Raw genomic sequence first — 18801 nt, 5'->3', positions numbered from 1 at the left:
AATTGGATGTACACCTAGCTAATGACTTGCCTGGCTAAAGCGACTATAGGCAACAACAAAACAAAAATACGACACGTGTAATGGATATAGCGGAGATCAACATTTTTATCCGTTCAAGGGTGGATTTGTATTTTGTGTAACTTCATTGTGACAAATTATGGAAACTTTTTTAGAATAAATTGTTTGCTGAATACCTTTGTCATCACGTAACTGTAAACTCCACAAACGGATATGTTGGGAGGGCATAGGCTGTCGCCAATTTATTAATGCGTAATGGAAACCCTTCAAGCACTACATTTTTATTCGTCACTGTAGTTGTTTGTTGTGACGTCATTACGTCCAGCTGTTTAACGACGCAACGAAGCCAGGTAAATTGGAAGCTTGTGTAGTGGGGGTTTGCAAACAAAAAGGGAGTGATTCATTGATCTACGGGACTTTAATGGGGACCAGCCAACCTTCTGATACAGGATGCAGTGGTAAAACTGTCACTAGTGATAAAAATAATGGGGCTATGGTAGCTGCAGCTAATGGTTTAAGAGTAGTGGCTGCTGCAATCTGGTAAATGGTTTCACCATAATCAAGATCTGGCAGGAAAGTTGACTATGCAATCGTCCTGCTATTTAGGGAGAGGCAAGATCTATTTCAAAAAAATAATCCCACTTTAAATCTGGGATTAAATCTATATATACCAAAGTATGTGGACACCCCTTGAAATGAGTGGATTTGGCTATTTCAGACACACCCGTTGCTGACAGATGTATAAAATCGAGCACACAGCCATGCAATCTCCATAGACAAACATTGGCAGTAGAATGGCCTTACTGAAGAGCTCAGTGACATTCAATGTGGCACCGTCATAGGATGCCACCTTTCCGACAAGTTAGTTCGTCAAATTTCTGCCCAGCTAGAGCTGCCCCGGTCAACTGTAAGTGCTGTTATTGTGAATGGAAACATCTAGGAGCAATATTAGCTTAGCTGCAAAGTGGTAGGCTACACAAGCTCACAGAACGCGACCATCGAGTGCTGAAGCGCGTAGTGCATACAAATCTTCTGTCCACAGTTGCAACACTCACTACTGAGTTCCACATTGCCTCTGGAAAAAAACATCAGCACAAGAAATGTTTGTCGGGAGCTTCATGAAATAGGTTTCCATGGCCGAGCAGCTGCACACAAACCTAAGATCACCATGCGCAATGCCAAGCGTCGGCTGGAGTGGTGTAAAGCTCGCCGCCATTGGACTCTGGAGCAGTGGAAACGTGTTCTCTGGAGTGATGAATCACGCTTCACCATCTGGCAGTCCGATGGATGAATCTCTGTTTGGCGGATGCCAGGAGAACACTACCTGCCCCAATGCATAGTGCCAACTAAAGTTTGGTGGAGGAGGAATAATGGTCTGGGGCTGTTTTTCATGGTTTGGGCTAGGCCCCTTAGATCCAGTGAATGGAAATCTTAATGCATACAATTACATTCTAGACGATTCTGTGCTTCCAACTTTGTGGCAACAGTTTGGGCAAGGCCCTTTCCTGTTTCAGCACGACAAAGCCCCCGTGCACAAAGCGAGGTCCATACAGAAATAGCTTGTTGAGATCAGTGTGGATGAACTTGACTGGCCTGCACAGAGCCCTGACCTCAACTCCATCAAACACCTTTGGGATGAATTGGAACGTAGACCGCAAGCCAGGCCTTATCGCCCAACAGCAGTGCCGACCTCACTAATGCTCTTGTGGCTGAATGGAAGCAAGTCCCTTCAGCAATGTTCCAACATCTGGTGGAAAGCCTTCCCAGAAGACTGGAGGCTGTTATAGAAGCAAAGGGGAGACCAAATGCATGATTTTGGAATGAAATGTTCGACGAGCAGATGTCCACATACTTTTGGTAATGTAGTGTAGCTCATCCGCATGTTTTAAGTCTTAGTCAATGCAGATGCCCAAATATGTGTAGCCGGGAACCCGATCAATGGGAGAACCATCCAATGAATAAATATGTAGTCCATCTGAAACATTCTTGCAAGAAGAACAACATGTATTTAGTCTTGCTCGCATTAAGTACACGTTTTAACCAACACGGGCTTTATGTAAGGTAACAAGGTCAGATTGCAGCTCTAACAGCCTGTTCAACAGTTGGGGCAATGGCATACATAAGTATCCATATTACAAGTTTTAACGGATAGACCAATATTATTTATATAAATAGTAAAGAGAGCAGGTCCCAGTACCGACCCCTGCGGTACACCTTTTGAACTATCCAGAAAACTAGATTTAACACCAGAGGTCACACATTGAGTCCTGTCTTACATATATTTTTCAAACCACTTGTAAGAACCCTGATATTTCAGTCATCCTTTGAATAAAAATGTGATGGTCAACGGCATCGAAGGCCTTGGCAACATAGCTACTGTATGCATATCGCTCGAGTCATGGCTAACTGCACACATGGAGTGTGTCTGAAAGTGGGCATGTCAACAGAAGTGGGAGGATCAACAGAAGTGGGTGTATGGAAAGCGAATCAACTAATTGGACAGATCTGTTCCCACTCAGGACTGTTTTGCATGGCTGATTGGGCTTCACGACGAGTTGATTATTGACAACTGTTGCATTTCAGTTAAGCCTAACCTTTTTCCTAACGTAACCTCATTCTTCTAACCTGCCACATTATTATCTTGACCTGCTATGTAAATGATCTTATCCTGCTACGTTAGTTCTCATAACCTACTATGTAAACATTATGCTGACCAGCTGTGCACCTGGCTACAGTCAATCTAACTAATCGATAATGGAGCACTGATGTTACACCCATCGCTGTTGATCCACCCACTGATGTTACACCAATCACTGTTGGTCCACCCACTGATTTTACAACCATCGCTGTTGATCCACCCACTGATGTTACACCCATCGCTGTTGATCCACCCACTGATGTTACACCCATCGCTGTTGGTCCACCCACTGATGTTACACCCATCGCTGTTGGTCCACCCACTGATGTTACACCCATCGCTGTTGATCCACCCACTGATGTTACACCCATCGCTGTTGATCCACACACTGATGTTACACCCATCGCTGTTGATCCACCCACTTATTTTGCAACGCCCACTTTCAGACGCACTCCAAGACATGTTTATAGCAGTGAATGTCATCTATTCATTTACTCTGATAGTATTACTAAGTAGAAGCCATATCAGCCAGGGAAACGAATTGTTCTCACAAAATGTTTCTTTTTTTTCTTTTTTTTCTGCTACATATACATACATTTTACATACATTTTACATACACATTTGACATACATGGTACTTTTATATAAAGCAGTCACATAACAATAATACATTACCAAACATCAACTCTTTAATCCCACCCCTCAGCCCATCCCACCTATCACCATAGACCACCCTCATTTGGTTTCCATGTGCCATATATTTGTCAGTTGTGCTGTGATGTTTTACATAATTTCTTAACCTTTCCAATCTCATAGTATCCACAGATTGTGAGCTAAAGATGAAAACCTTTCCTATGAGTATTATTATTTATTGACTGACTATGGCTTTCTAAATCACCCAACACGGTTATTTGTAAGGTTAATTTTAAGTGCATGTTGTGATTTTTTAACCATCCCTGAACCTTTTACCAGAAACAAGCTACATGTGAGCAATACTATAATAAATTATCTATTGATTCTGTCTCTTTCGCAGCAAAATCTACAGAGCTGAGATTGTTGTATGCCCAGTGGTGACTCGTCATTCAGGGCAGGTGGGGCCCCACCTGTTTTGAGCCCCCCATTTTTAGCTAAATTTGTTCTAAAAAATTGTTAGAATTTTTTGGGTGGGGCTTGCCTGTTTTGCATGTTATTTTGACATTAATACGTGTCACATTTCAGTTTGCAAACCATGTAAAAAAAAATATATATCATTGAGTTAATAAAGCCGCATAGAAACATGGTCTCTTTTTTGTTGTCTTGAGTAAAGAAGCTCCAAAATGCAGGTGTTTCAGCCTAGCTCAGTGCTTTCTGTGGTGGTGGGGCAAGCCATCAGAAAATACAGAGTGTTGCACCATGATTGGCTCAGTGTTCTGTCACTCATGGTGACACTACGTCACCACCAAGTCTAAGGGGAGAGCTCGAAAATGTAAGCCCCTTGGGTGCTGCCATAGAGTTACATTAGAAGTGCCCATCCAATAAGGCTCAAGGTCATTGGCCACAGATACAATTACATCAAATCATGTTATATCTACAGTAGCTTTGATTGGACTGATTATGTCATCATACTTTCAAAATCTTAGCTAGCAGTCATCATCATGACTCAAGTCGACAATCTACTGGCAAATCCTTTTTAATCCTTTTCATATGAAGAGAAATTATACATAAAATGTATCAGTGCTCATCGGCCATAAACATTACACAACAAGTTGGAAATCGCAAATTCAACAATGAGTGGTTTGGAAAGAATCAGTGGCTAACTGCAAGCATTGCAAAGCAATCATTAGCCTACTATTCAGTGGAGTGGCTGTGTGGTCCCAAGTCGGAAAAAAGTCCCTTAATTTTAAAGTTTAAAATGATAAACATTCAACATTGGCCATGCTGTCAATGAAGCAGGATTTGTGTCGCGGTCAAAACAACTGTTAACTCTGAACTGCAAAATCTGAATTTAATGAGTTCAAGACAACTGGGAACTCGGGGGAAAACGAGCTACGACTGTGAACATACTTTTTGAACTTTCATCCAACTCGGAATTGTAAATTGGGAACTCAGGTCTTTTTCAAGAGCTATGACCTGAAGCTCACTGATGTTTTGGCAATATTTCTTCTTCCAAGTTCCCAGTTGTCTTGAAAGCACCATACATCCAGAGAATGCCAGACTTTGATGAAAAAATATGCCCACGAAGGACTGCCGCGCCACCTTCCTGTTCAAGTGAGCACAGCACAACAAGGTCCAAAAATGTATTGCATGCTGCTGCATAAATTATGTAATATGCCAGGGAGATATCTATACTGTAGCTAAGAAAGTAATACTAAGTGTATGTTGTGTAGTAAGCTATTAGTAGCCCATGTGCCTAATAAATTGGTCTATTTTCACCTCTTAATTTCACCTACTGTTCTAACTTGCTGGTGCACGTGTTGCCGATAACCTGTTTTTGAGAAATGTAATCATCAAATATTGTAAGAGCTTTCATTGTCTGCTCATATGCCCCCTTAATTTATCCTACGGTTCTGAATTGGTGTACAGGAAGAACATGGTAAGATCAAACAACCCATTTTCTCAATTTTGTCGCAGTACATTTCAAAGTGCTGAACAAATAGTTATATTATTAATGTCTTAAATGAAATATATATATATGTATATATATGCCCCATTGTATATAATAATTTAAATTGAAAACTCTTAAGTGTTGAATCAAATGTTTTTTTTGTACCCGTTCATTAACTCTGTGCCATGGAATCGCTACATCGAAAATCTCTTCCCATTTATTTTGCAACCTGTAAGACGCTGCCGTCAACATTTTTGTCCTCAAATGAAACTGGTATATTGGTCTATTTATGCCAATTTCTTTCAGCTTATTTGTATCTTAAATGTATGGCAGGCGAACAAGTTCCCTCCCTACCTTCTCCCTTTTCCACTTGCCTCCATTTTTGTGGTAATTCTGAAATCAGTTGGCTGTAAATTTGGATTGATCAGATATTCCCATATATTTCGATAGCTGCATATGTGACATCATGAATAGAAATGGAGGAGTTATATCATTAAGAAATATAATAAAAAATTCCCCCAAAAATTCCATAAATATTTTTTTCAGTATATTTCAGTTTAACCATGTTATTTGTTGTAATATTTGTTATATCTATTCTGGAGGATAAAACTGTAACCAAATAAAATTGTAACCAGCTTTGTATGGCTTGTTAAAGGACAATATTTCATTTGAATTAGTCAGAAATGAAAAGTTGTCATCTGTATAAAGGCAAAAAGGCCATTTTTGAACAAAGGATGAGCCTGTTTTAATAATCTACTGGAGAACCATTTTGGTTTTAAGTATAATTTATGTATGAGTGAAGCTTTTAGTGAGAGGTTTAAAGCTTTAATTTTTAATTTTAGCCCCCTCAACTCATTCATTATATAAACAGGCACGTTTAATTTGTCTGGTTTAGCGTTAAAAAATAAACATGTTTTTTGCTCATATGATTTAAAACGAGTTGTCTGGAGTAGGCAGTGCTATTAGTAAGTAATTCAACTGTGATTGGACCAAAGACTTAATCGATGTGAGTTTTCCAATAGACAAGTATTTACCTCTCCATGGTTGCAGAATCTTATACATTACTACCAACTTTCTATTGAAATTGATTGTGGTAAATTCATTTATATTTTTTCAGATGTGAATACCAATAATGTCTACTTCACAATCCGCCAACTTTATTGGCAAACTGCAAGGTAGTGTAAAACACTTTTTTTGCGATCCAACACGTAATATGGTACACTTGTCATAATTAGGTTTTAGTCCAGGTAGGCTTGAAAAGTGATCAAGGTCTTCAATGAGACTGCGCAGCGATCCAGATTTGTCTGCCTGACCGTGGGGCTCTTTCCCTGAATTATAAGGATTTTCTTGTAATCATAACAAATCTACGTATTTTGCTCAAATGTTTGAAAATATGAACCTGGCTGAGAATAGAACATTCAGCTTTCTGCCTGAGTGTGGCGCTGTTTGCCGCAAGTTTCGGGATTATTTTGTGACCAGAACAAAACTATTTATTTTACTGAACTGGAGATTTAAATAAATTGTGTTTCTTTAAAAATATGGTCTGGCTTACATGGACTGTTTCCTCATCTTATTCTCCTTGTGGTTATCTACCAGGTAACAAGAAGTGAAAACTGTACAAGGACTGAAGCAATAGACTCTTTGTTCAACTAGAGATTGAAATAAATGGCTTTTCTTTGAAAAGATGGGCCTGGCTGACAAAAACATGTATTAAGGAGAAAGGATCCAAAGACACAGAAGCTGATTATCCTTTTACACATCTCTTTATTTACAATGCTGTCTGCCATGGTTAACACAAATGCAGGATATTAAATGCTACCTGAATTGACAAAAAAAAAATAACACAAGTAGACCTACAGTATAACAGCAAGGTCAAACAGGTGTGTGTCCACAGCAACACTTGATTATTCTCAACCCCCAGTGTATGTGGTGTACCCTGGTCTTCACATTTCCCCACCCGATTTGATATCCCAGGTAACTCCACGTAGCACAGTTTGCACTTGTGGGTGATCGCAGTTAGCCCTGCATCCCTTAGCGCATTCACCACTGCCTGTAACCTACAGAGATGGGACTCCCAACTGTCACTGTACACAATTATGTCATCCAAATAAGCAGCAGCGAGCTCACAGTGTGGGCGCAGGATGCGGTCCATGAGTCGCTGAAAGGTCGCTGGGCCCAAAAGGAAGAACTCGGTGGTGGTATAGCTCTCCCGGGGGGGGGGGGGGGGGGGATGGAGAAGGCCGTACTCTCCCGGGAGGCCTCTGCCAGTACCCCTTCACTAGGTCCAAGTTGCTGACGTATCTTGCCTTCTCCAAGCGGTCGATCAGTTCATCCACCCGGGGCATGGGGTAGGCGTAGAATTTACTGACCTCGTTCAGGCCCGGAAGTCATTTCAGAAGCGGACGGTTCCGTCCGGTTTCGGTACCAGCACTATAGGGCTAGACCACTCACTGTGGGACTCTTCCAGTACCTCCATCTCTAGCATTGTTGTCACTTAGCGCTGGACCGCCGCCCTCCGGGCTTCTGTTATCCAGTATGGCCGTTTACACACTTTTTCTCACGGAAGTGTGCGGATTTGTTGTTCCACGAGATCCGTGCGCCCCGGCACCTCAAAGAACACGGCTGCTGGACCAACTCTGAGTTCTTGTCGTTGGGTCGGGCTGAGGTCTTCCCCATGGCAACTTCGACAGAGGGCGGGTTCTGCTGTGGCCGGGTTCACATTATGCCCAGCGCCTCTCGTGCGTGCCACTTCTTCAGTAAATTCACTTTTCTCCCCCCTGGTTGACAGACCTTATAATTGACATTGCCTACCCGCTCAGCGATGTCGTAGGGCCCATGTCATGTAGCCAGGAATTTGCTCTCCTTTGTGGGGATCAGCACCAAGACCTTCTCACCCGGGTGAAACTCTCGTGGTTATGCGCCCCGGTTGTATACGCGCTCCTGGGCGTGTTGCGCCTGACACATGTGCTCCCTCACCACTGGCCAAATCGCCGTCATCCTCTCCCTCATCTCCTCCACGTCTTCCACCACGCTGCAAAGGGGGTGGATGACCTCCTTGGCTAGGTCCAGCAGTCCGCAGGACCGACGGCCATACAGGAGCTCAAAGGGGGAGAACCTAGTGGGCGCTTGGGGTACCTCGTGCACCACAGTGCCTGGAAGAGGGGGCAATCTCTACTGAGGAGAATAGGCACAGGCAGGTTAGCAACAGCCCCCACACGCATCTGGCATTCCCCCCTTGGAGTGGTTATCCTCACCGGCACGGTTGCGTCCCTCTTTGTGTCCCCGTGTACACAGGAAACTGTCATCTCCTCGTCCCCTGATTCATCGTTCCCCTCTCGTGTGAGCCACTGCGGGTGGGCCAGGGTCACCATGCTGGCAGTGTCCAGCAGAGCGCTGGTGTCAACGCCATCGATTCGTACAGGAACCATCGGAGGGGCCGTCTCGGTGTGCGCAAAACAGGAGGTGACATAACTCACCATCCGGGTTACCCCAGAGCTGGGGGATGCGGAGGGCATGGCCTCCTCTCGGCCGGGCAGCTCCACGCAAGGTGTCCCGGCTCGCCGCACTCATAGCACTTCAGCCCCTCGCCTCTGTGCTTCCCCCCCACCCCCCATGTCCACTCTCCGCCCGGGCCCCTTTCAGCAGGTCCTGGGTCTTCTGGTGATTTTCCCCTTCCTCCAGGCTCTTGGGGTTCTGCATGCTCGCCGTCTTCATCTTGTATGGCGTGGCCCGAAGATATCGATCCAGGACGACCTTATCGATTATTGAGAGGGACAGTACGTCGGTCAGTAGCCAGCAGCCCTTGGTCAGGAGCACCAGGTTGCTCATTTGAGCACGGGGGGAGAGGGTAGAGACAAAGGCCCAGTCATGGACCAGTTGTGCATGGCGTGCGAGGCGGAATCCATAACGGCTCAGGATCTCACGTTTGAGTCCCTCATAATTCGCGGCCTGGTCGGCTTTCAAGTTGAAGTAGGCCTTCTGGACCTTCCCGGAGAGATAGGGGACTAACAGGCTGGCCCACTTGGGCTTGGGCCATCCTCTTGAAGGTCCATGCCATCTTCCTCCATTAACTTAACCAGGAATTGATTCATGCCAGACTCCTGAGTCTTCCCAGCCTTCAACTGGGCTATCTCCGCTACCAGTCTGAGGTTTTGTTGGTGCAGCTCCTCCAGTAATTGCTCCTGGAGAGCCTGTTGCTTCCGCTGGCTGAGGATAAACTGAGCCACCAGTTCCTCCATGGCAATCTCCATAGGCTCGAACCCACAGCACACCCAAAGCTTCTGAGATGCCCGCATTTTCCACCATATGTAGTAAACCTTGGGGTGTTGGGTTGAGAGTGCAGAGATTAATACAGAGACGGTCCAGCACAACTTTACTAGGCAATACAATAAACAAGACAATGAAATCATGTAGATTTGGCTTGGTCCTTCTTCCCAGCTTCTGCTCTGTGTCAGTCTCTCTGTTCTCTCCCGCAGTGTGACACAGTGCTCCTTTTATGTGGCCTCCACGGCTGGTTGGCACTTTCCCCTAATTACCTCTACTTGGAGCCATGCGTGTTGGGGTGCCCAGCCCTTGTACCCGCAGCAGAGGGAGCCAACTTCGCGGCATATACCTCCCCTCTATCACCAACGCCCGGGGTAGACCTCCCGGGATACCACACCATGCTCTCACTAACCCTAATGTTTTCTCTTTCTCTCATTCCGGATGCCTGAGGCTCTTGGACCGAAATTAGGACACCCTGGCCTTACACCTGGACATGCCTGGCCCAGTCCCACCTTGCCCCCCTCTACTAGCCTGTTGATACCGCCACTGATTCTTTCTCCCACTCAAGTCACTGACCCACTCACCCAGAAACCTGTATTTCATTACTTACCATATGACTTTATGAAAAGTCCATAGGGTCTTGAAGTGTGAGTACTTTCTCTATAGTCATTATAGATATTGGCTGAGCCTGCTGGCCATTAATACTGGTATTGCCCTTTCCTTATTAAAATGGTGGATAAAGGAAGACTATACTTTCATTTTCAATTAAAACACAATGAAGACATTGTTTAGATTGAATGTGTCACGTTCTGACCTTAGTTCTTTTGTTATGTCTTTGTTTTAGTATGGTCAGGGCGTGAGTTGGGTGGGTTGTCAAAGTTATTTTTTCTATGATTTTGGATTTCTGTGTTTGGCCTGGTATGGTTCTCAATCAGAGGCCGCTGTCAATTGTTGTCCCTGATTGAGAACCATACTTAGGCAGCCTGTTTTCACCCTTGAGTTGTGGGTGATTATTTTCTGTTTCGTATCTGTACCAGACAGAACTGTTTCGGTTTCATTTCGTTCTCTTGTTGGTTTTGTATTTTAGTGTTCTGAGTTCTATTAAAGAATATGAACACTTACAACGCTGCGCATTGGTCCTCACCTTCTTCCACCACAGACAACTGTTACAGAATGTATTATTTTATACCATCTGTATTTATGTTTTTACAGAAAATCAAATAAGGATTAGTGCAAACTGGAAGTGTGACTTCTTTCCCCAATGATTTCCCAAGGCTGAGATACTTTGTCAGTTATGTTATTCCATGTTATTCCATACCAACGCTAGATGATGCTTAAATGGCAACAACACCACACGCAACTGCAATGCAACTAATTCATCTAATGAGTACAGTGAGGGAAAAAAGTATTTGATCCCCTGCTGACTTTGTACGTTTGCCCACTGATGAAGAAATGATCAGTCTATCATTTTAATGGTAGGTTTATTTGAACACTGAGAGACAGAATAACAACAACAAAAATCCAGAAAAACGCATGGCAAAAATGTTATAAATTGATTTGCATTTTAATGAGGGAAATAAGTATTTGACCCCCTCTCAATCAGAAAGATTTCTGGCTCCCAGGTGTCTTTTATACAGGTAACGAGCTGAGATCATGAGCACACACTTAAAGGGAGTGCTCCTAATCTCAGTTTGTTACCTGTATAAAAGACACCTGTCCACAGAAGCAATCAATCAATCAGATTCCAAACTCTCCACCATGGCCAAGATCAAAGAGCTCTCCAAGGATGTCAGGTACAAGATTGTAGACCTACACAAGGCTGGAATGGGCTACAAGACCATCGCCAAGCAGCTTGGTGAGAAGGTGACAACAGTTGGTGTGATTATTCGCAAATGGAAGAAACACAAAAGAACTGTCAATCTCCCTCAGCCTGGGGCTCCATGCAAGATCTCACGTCGTGGAGTTGCAATGATCATGAGAATGGTGAGGAATCAGCCCAGAACTACACGGGGGGATCTTGTCAATGATCTCAAGGCAGCTGGGACCATAGTCACCAAGAAAACAATTGGTAACACACTACGCCGTGAAGGACTGAAATCCTGCGGTGCCCGCAAGGTCCACCTGCTCAAGAAAGCACATATACATGCCCGTCTGAAGTTTGCCAATGAACATCTGAATGATTCAAAGGGCAACTGGGTGAAAGTGTTGTGGTCAGATGAGGCCAAAATGGAGCTCTTTGGCATCAACTCAACTCGTTGTGTTCGGAGGAGGAGGAATGCTGCCTATGACCCCAAGAACACCATCCCCACCGTCAAACATGGAGTTGGAAACATTATGCTTTGGGGGTTGTTTTTCTGCTAAGGGGACGGGACAACTTCACCGCATCAAAGAGACGATGGACGGGGACATGTACCGTCAAATCTTGGGTGAGAACCTCCTTCCCTCAGCCAGGGCATTGACAATGGGTCGTGGATGGGTATTCCAGCATGACAATGACCCAAAACACATGGCCAAGGCAACAAAGGAGTGGCTCAAGAGAAGCACATTAAGGTCCTGGAGTGGCCTAGCCAGTCTCCAGACCTTAATCGCATAGAAAATCTGTGGTGGGAGCTGAAGGTTCGAGTTGCCAAATTTCAGCCTCAAAACCTTAATGACTTGGAGAAGCGCTGCAAACGGGAGTGGGAAAAAAATCCCTCCTGAGATGTGTGCAAACCTGGTGGCCAACTACAAGAAACGTCTGTCCTCTGTGATTGCCAACTAGGGTTTTGCCACCAAGTACTAAGTCATGTTTTGCAGAGGGGTCAAATATTTATTTCCCTCATTAAAATGCAAATGAATTTATAACATTTTTGACATGTGTTTTTCTGGATTTCTTTTTTGTTATTCTGTCTCTCACTGTTAAAATAAACCTACCATTAAAATTATAGACTGATAATTTCTTTGTCATTTGGCAAACGTACAAAATCAGCAGGGGATCAAATACTTTTTCCTCACTGTACATGACCGTTCAGTCTGTTGAATATTTCATCAATGAAAATATAGATTTCTTGGCTGAATTAAGGTTTTATTAAACCTCCAAAAGGGACACACATACACAATAAAGGGCATTTATAATATAAAGTAATTCACAGGAAAAGTAATTTACCACATCAATTATAGTCACAGCCTCACCCCATCGTTTGCTTAACTGGGGGAAGGGGATGGAGAAATGTTTCCAATAGGCAGGGTGGGGCTAATGGCTACATAGAGCCATGACTACATGGAACTCTATTCCACATCAAGTAACTCATGAAAGCAGTAACATCAGATTACATTTAAAAAAAATACATCTTATGGAACAGCAGGGACTGTGAAGAGACACACATACAGGCACAGACCCATGCATACACACACATGATAACATACACGTGGATTTTGTGTTGTAGATATGTGGTAGTAGAGTAGTGACCTGAGGGCACACACTTAAAGGAAAATTCCACCCATAAACTATATAGGGGAACCCTATTCCTTAACACTGTCCCCTGTATAATGCATTACTTGGAAAGATGGCCTTTCATAAAGATGTCATGGTAAGTAATGGAATGCAAGTTTCTCTCTCTCTCGGTGTGTGTGTGTGTGTGTGTGTGTGTGTGTGTGTGTGTGTGTGTGTGTGTGTGTGTGTGTGTGTGTGTGTGTGTGTGTGTGTGTGTGTGTGTGTGTGTGTGTGTGTGTGTGTGTGTGTGTGTGTGTGTGTGTGTGTGTGTGTGTGTGTGTGTGTGTGTGGTGGAGAAATAACCAGTGGAGGCAGCAACAGGCAGATATCAGGTAGAGTGGGGCAAAGTGGGATTGGGCCAGGCACATCCAGGTGTCAGGCCACACCTGTTTGACCTCGCTGTGATACTGTAGGCCTACTTATACTACTTTTCAGGGTTGATTCAGGTAGCATTAAAATGTCCTGCATTTTTTTGTAAGAAAAAACTTTTTTTCCAATCTAATTTCAGTTGAGTAAAATAAGTAGTATTGTTCTGGTCACAAAATAATCCAGAAAATTGTGGTAAACAGCGCCACACTCACGCAGAAATGTTATATGCTCAGCCAGGCACATATTTTCGAAGAAAATCTCTATTTGAGCAAAATACGTAGTTTTGTTGTGATCACAAGAACATCCTAATAATCCAGAAAAATATCCCCACAGTTAGGCAGACAAATCTCAACGTTAGAAAGTGAGAAAAATATCCCCACAGTTAGGCAGACCAATCTCAACGTTAGAAAGTGAGAAAAATTCGATTCCCTGGTTGATACGGTTTATACTTAGAAATACTTAAACAAGTAAATGAATAGATGATATTCACTGCTATAAACCTGTCAATATAATCGCATCATTTACACAGACCCACCACGGACCTTCGTGTGAAAAGGTGCTCCGTGGTCTGTTTTGTCAACGTGCTGAATGTATTCCAAAGACTTGCCGTAACCAGATGATCCTAATAATGTAGGTAGCCTGGTAAACGATGCCTCTTCTGGTATGTTCTATTGAGAACTGTGTGGGACTCGTTATTTTACTTATTAAGTGAAAGACGTAATTAACTGCAAATATTTGAGCATTACTAGACTACACAGAACTATTGCGGATCTACTGTAAAAATTAGACGTGTCCCAGTCCAACATGCCTAGCTCGACCCACTGGGGCGTGGTTTACAGAGAGCTCTCTGAAGTAAGCGCTCATTTCGTCGTATTCCACCGGATAGAGTTAGCTCATCACCTGTGAATCTCGTATTTAGAAGCTCATCACCTGTGAATATTCTATTTAGAAAGACACCAAAAATGACCCCCCCCCCCCCCCCCCCATTCTTTTTTTATTTGATAAAAAAAACAAGTGTAGCCTACCCTTCCCTTGTTAATCAAGGCTGGTTTAGCAGCATGCATATGTGCTTATTTTTAACCGGACCATTAGCCAACTAGCCTATGAATAATGGGGGGTAAATGGTCTACTGAGAGTGTTTGAAATTAATTTGGAGATTTTTGCCCTTATGCTTTTTCATTATTCACAATTCACATACCTGCATACTTCATTTCGCTTGTTTGAGTTGGCAATCCATCCATCATCCGTATTTTCAAAGACCAACTAACAAAGACCGACTTTTCAAAGACCGACTTAACCGACAACCAAAGAAGCGAGCTCCTCCAAACTATTCAATCCTCCTGTTGTGCCATATCTGGACGGCAGGGTAGCGTAGTGGTTAGAGTGTTGGACTAGTAACCGGACTAGTAACCGAAAGGTTGCAAGTTCATATCCCGAGCTGACAAGGTACAACTCTGTCATTCTGCCCCTGAACAGGCAGTTAACCCACTGTTCCTAGGCCGTCATTGAAAATAAGAATTTGTTCCTAACTGACTTGCCTTGTTAAATAAACGTTAAAAAAAATATCTACCGCAGATTTTTTTTTTGAATCTGCCTCGCACATAGGCAACGATACAATTGACCGGAGCCTAGCAGTTTATATAGATGAGCAATGTTAGACCTATATGTAAGACATTTAGGCCTATACGTGCACACAGTGCCATGGAACGAGTTAATCGATTTATGATACACTATATATCTAAAACTATGTAGACACCCCTTCAAATGAGTGGATTCCACTATTTCAGCTATACCCATTGCTGACAGGTGTATAATCAAAATCAAATCAAATTTATTTATATAGCCCTTCGTACATCAGCTGATATCTCAAAGGCTGTACAGAAACCCAGCCTAAAACCCCAAACAGCAAGCAATGCAGGTGTAGAAGCACGGTGGCTAGGAAAAACTCCCTAGAAAGGCCAAAACCTAGGAAGAAACCTAGAGAGGAACCAGGCTATGTGGGGTGGCCAGTCCTCTTCTGGCTGTGCCGGGTGGAGATTATAACAGAACATGGCCAAGATGTTCAAATGTTCATAAATGACCAGCAAAAGAAGGAGAGAAAAGAAAGAAAGAGAGAAACCCAACCCAGACAGGAAGATCACGTCAGTGACTCAACCCACTCAGGTGACGCACCCCTCCCAGGGACGGTATGAGAGAGCCCCAGTAAGCCAGTGACTCAGCCCCTGTAAAAGGGTTAGAGGCAGAGAATCCCAGTGGAAAGAGGGGAACCGGCCAGGCAGAGACAGCAAGGGCGGTTCGTTGCTCCAGAGCCTTTCCGTTCACCTTCCCACTCCTGGGCCAGACTACACTCACTCATATGACCCACTGAAGAGATGAGTCTTCAGTAAAGACTTAAAGGTTGAGACCGAGTTTGCGTCTCTGACATGGGTAGGCAGACCGTTCCATAAAAATTGAGCTTTATAGGAGAAAGCCCTGCCTCCAGCTGTTTGCTTAGAAATTCTAGGGACAATTAGGAGGCCTGCGTCTTGTGACCGTAGCATACGTGTAGGTATGAACGGCAGGACCAAATCAGAGAGATAGGAGCAAGCCCATGTAATGCTTTGTAGGTTAGCAGTAAAACCTTGAAATCAGCCCTTGCTTTGACAGGAAGCCAGTGTAGGGAGGCTAGCACTGGAGTAATATGATCAAATTGTTTGGTTCTAGTCAGGATTCTAGCAGCCGTATTTAGCACTACCTGAAGTTTATTTAGTGCTTTATCCGGGTAGCCGGAAAGTAGAGCATTGCAGTAGTCTAACCTAGAAGTGACAAAAGCATGGATTAATTTTTCTGCATCATTTTTGGACAGAAAGTCATGTTATGTAGATTGAAAAAAGCTGTCCTTGAAATGGTCTTGATATGTTCTTCAAAAAAGAGATCAGGGTCCAGAGTAACGCTGAGGTCCTTCACAGTTTGATTTGAGACGACTGTACAACCATTAAGATTAATTGTCAGATTCAACAGAAGATCTCTTTGTTTCTTGGGACCTAGAACAAGCATCTCTGTTTTGTCCGAGTTTAAAAGTAGAAAGTTTGCAGCCATCCACTTCCTAATGTCTGAAACACATGCTTCTAGCGAGGGCAATTTTGGGGCTTCACCATGTTTCATTGATAAGTACAGCTGTGTGTCATCCGCATAGCAGTGAAAGTTAACATTATGTTTTCGAATTACATCCCCAAGAGGTAAAATATATAGTGAAAACAATAGTGGTCCTAAAACGTAACCTTGAGGAACACCGAAATGTACAGTTGATTTGTCAGAGGACAAACCATTCACAGAGACAAACTGATATCTTTCCGACAGATGAGATCTAAACCAGGCCAGAACTTGTCCTTGTAGACCAATTTGGGTTTCCAATCTCTCCAAAAGAATGTGGTGATCGATGGTATCAAAAGCAGCACTAAGGTCTAGGAGCACGAGGACACAGCCATAAACTCGAGGACACAGCCATGACATCTCCACACACAAATATTGGCAGTAGAATGACCTTACTGAAGAGATCAGTGACTTTCAACTTGGCACAGTCATAGGATGCCACCTTTCCAACATGTCAGTTCGTCAAATTTCTTCCCTGCTAGTACTGCCAAGATCAACTGTAAGTGCTGTTATTGTGAAGTGGAAACGTCCAGGAGCAACAACGGCTCAGCCACGAAGTGGTAGGCCACACAAGCTCACAGAACGGAACCACCGAGTGCTGAAGCATGTAGCACATGAAAATCGTCTGTCCTTGGTTGCAAGACTCACGACCGAGTTCCAAACTGCCCCTGGAAGCAACATCAACACAATAACTGTTCACTGGGAGCTTCATGAAATGGGTTTCCACAAGCTTGGTTCGGGCTAGGCCCCTTAGTCCCAGTGAAGGGAAATGTAAACAATACAGCATACAATGACATTCTAGACGATTCTGTGCTTCCAACTTTGTAGCAACAGTTTTGGGAAGGCCCTTTCCTGTTTCCGCATGACAATGCTCCTATGCACAAAGTGTGGTCCATACAGAAATGGTTTGTCGACATCGGTGTGTAAGAACTTGACTGGCCCGCACAGAACCCTGACCTCAACCCCATCGAACACCTTTGGGATGAATTGGAACACCGACTGGGAGCCAGGCCTACTCGCCCAACATCAGTGCCCGACCTCACTAATGCTCTTGTGGCTGAATGGAAGCAAACCCCCGCAGAAAATCTTCCCAGAAGAGTGGAGGCTGTTAAACCAGCAAAGGGGGGAGCAACTCCATATTAATGCCCAGGATTTTGGAATGAGATGGGTGACAAGCAGGTGTCCACAAACGTTTGGTCATGTAGTGTATCATGCTTCTGACCCGATCCTATTTAGAAATATTGATGTTGGTTTAAAAAGCTTGATTGATTGTTTTTCATTTAATTTGATTAAAAACCAAACCATCCATGAGTTTATGGTGAGAACGTAGGCTACATGGCTCGAATGCAAACAATTTCGTCTGCTATTGCTATAGAAGTGCAAATATGACTTGTAAGAGGGTTTCATTATGTTTATAAAACATTAGCCTACATTTCCGAGCAGTTATAACGGTGAGTATTGGATTTCTTTATATTGGATCTTTATCCAGCTCCTGTGAAAATTTTAGATAAAACCCCGACAGTCTAAATTGCCTTGTCTGTATTATACGAAGTTGCCTCATCTGTACTATACTCCAACAGGGAGCAATTATGGTGCCTGTAACTGTATATAGACAGCCTATTTAAAGTTATTATTTCATTTTTCTTCAAATTTCATAGAATTTGATATAGAATCATACACTGTCTTTTATATTGAATTGTATCTTGCTTATTCACTACGTTTGGCATGTCCATGTCCAGACTGCAATTTACGGTATGCCTAGCCCCCATATCAGTGCAAATGCTATAGCCTATATATACAATTACAACAATATGGACTGCAAACACGTTCAACATATTTTGCAAATGGCAGGCTATTTACCGAAATAGGCTATAGAGAGCAATACTAATGACTTATTTTTGTAGGCACTAACTCAGCCATGGTTCGTTGAACAAAGCCTATGGAAAAATTGAGTTTTTGTAGGGTTAAACACCAAAAATAGGTCTGTGATAAACACAGGATTAGGAGATCTTATACATTTTTTTTTCAATTAGATTATCTTCATCTGCTAATGTCACTTTTTGAGATTGTTGAAGGATGTATAATTTAAAAAGCCTAACGCACATGAAGGCTTCATAATTCATAAAGGTAATGTTAACAGACTGATATTATCTCATGGAACAAAACATATCAAATCATATCAAATCAAATTGTATTTGTCACATGCGCTGAATACAACAGATGTAGGGCTTACTGTGAAATGTTTACTTAATTGTAAAGCCAACAATGCAGTTCATGAAATAGAGTTAAAATATTTTCTAAACAAACGAATGTAATTTTTAAAATC

Source organism: Oncorhynchus kisutch, linkage group LG30, assembly GCF_002021735.2.
Source record: "Oncorhynchus kisutch isolate 150728-3 linkage group LG30, Okis_V2, whole genome shotgun sequence".
Lineage (NCBI taxonomy): Eukaryota > Metazoa > Chordata > Actinopteri > Salmoniformes > Salmonidae > Oncorhynchus > Oncorhynchus kisutch.
Note: the sequence above shows the minus strand (reverse complement) of the source record.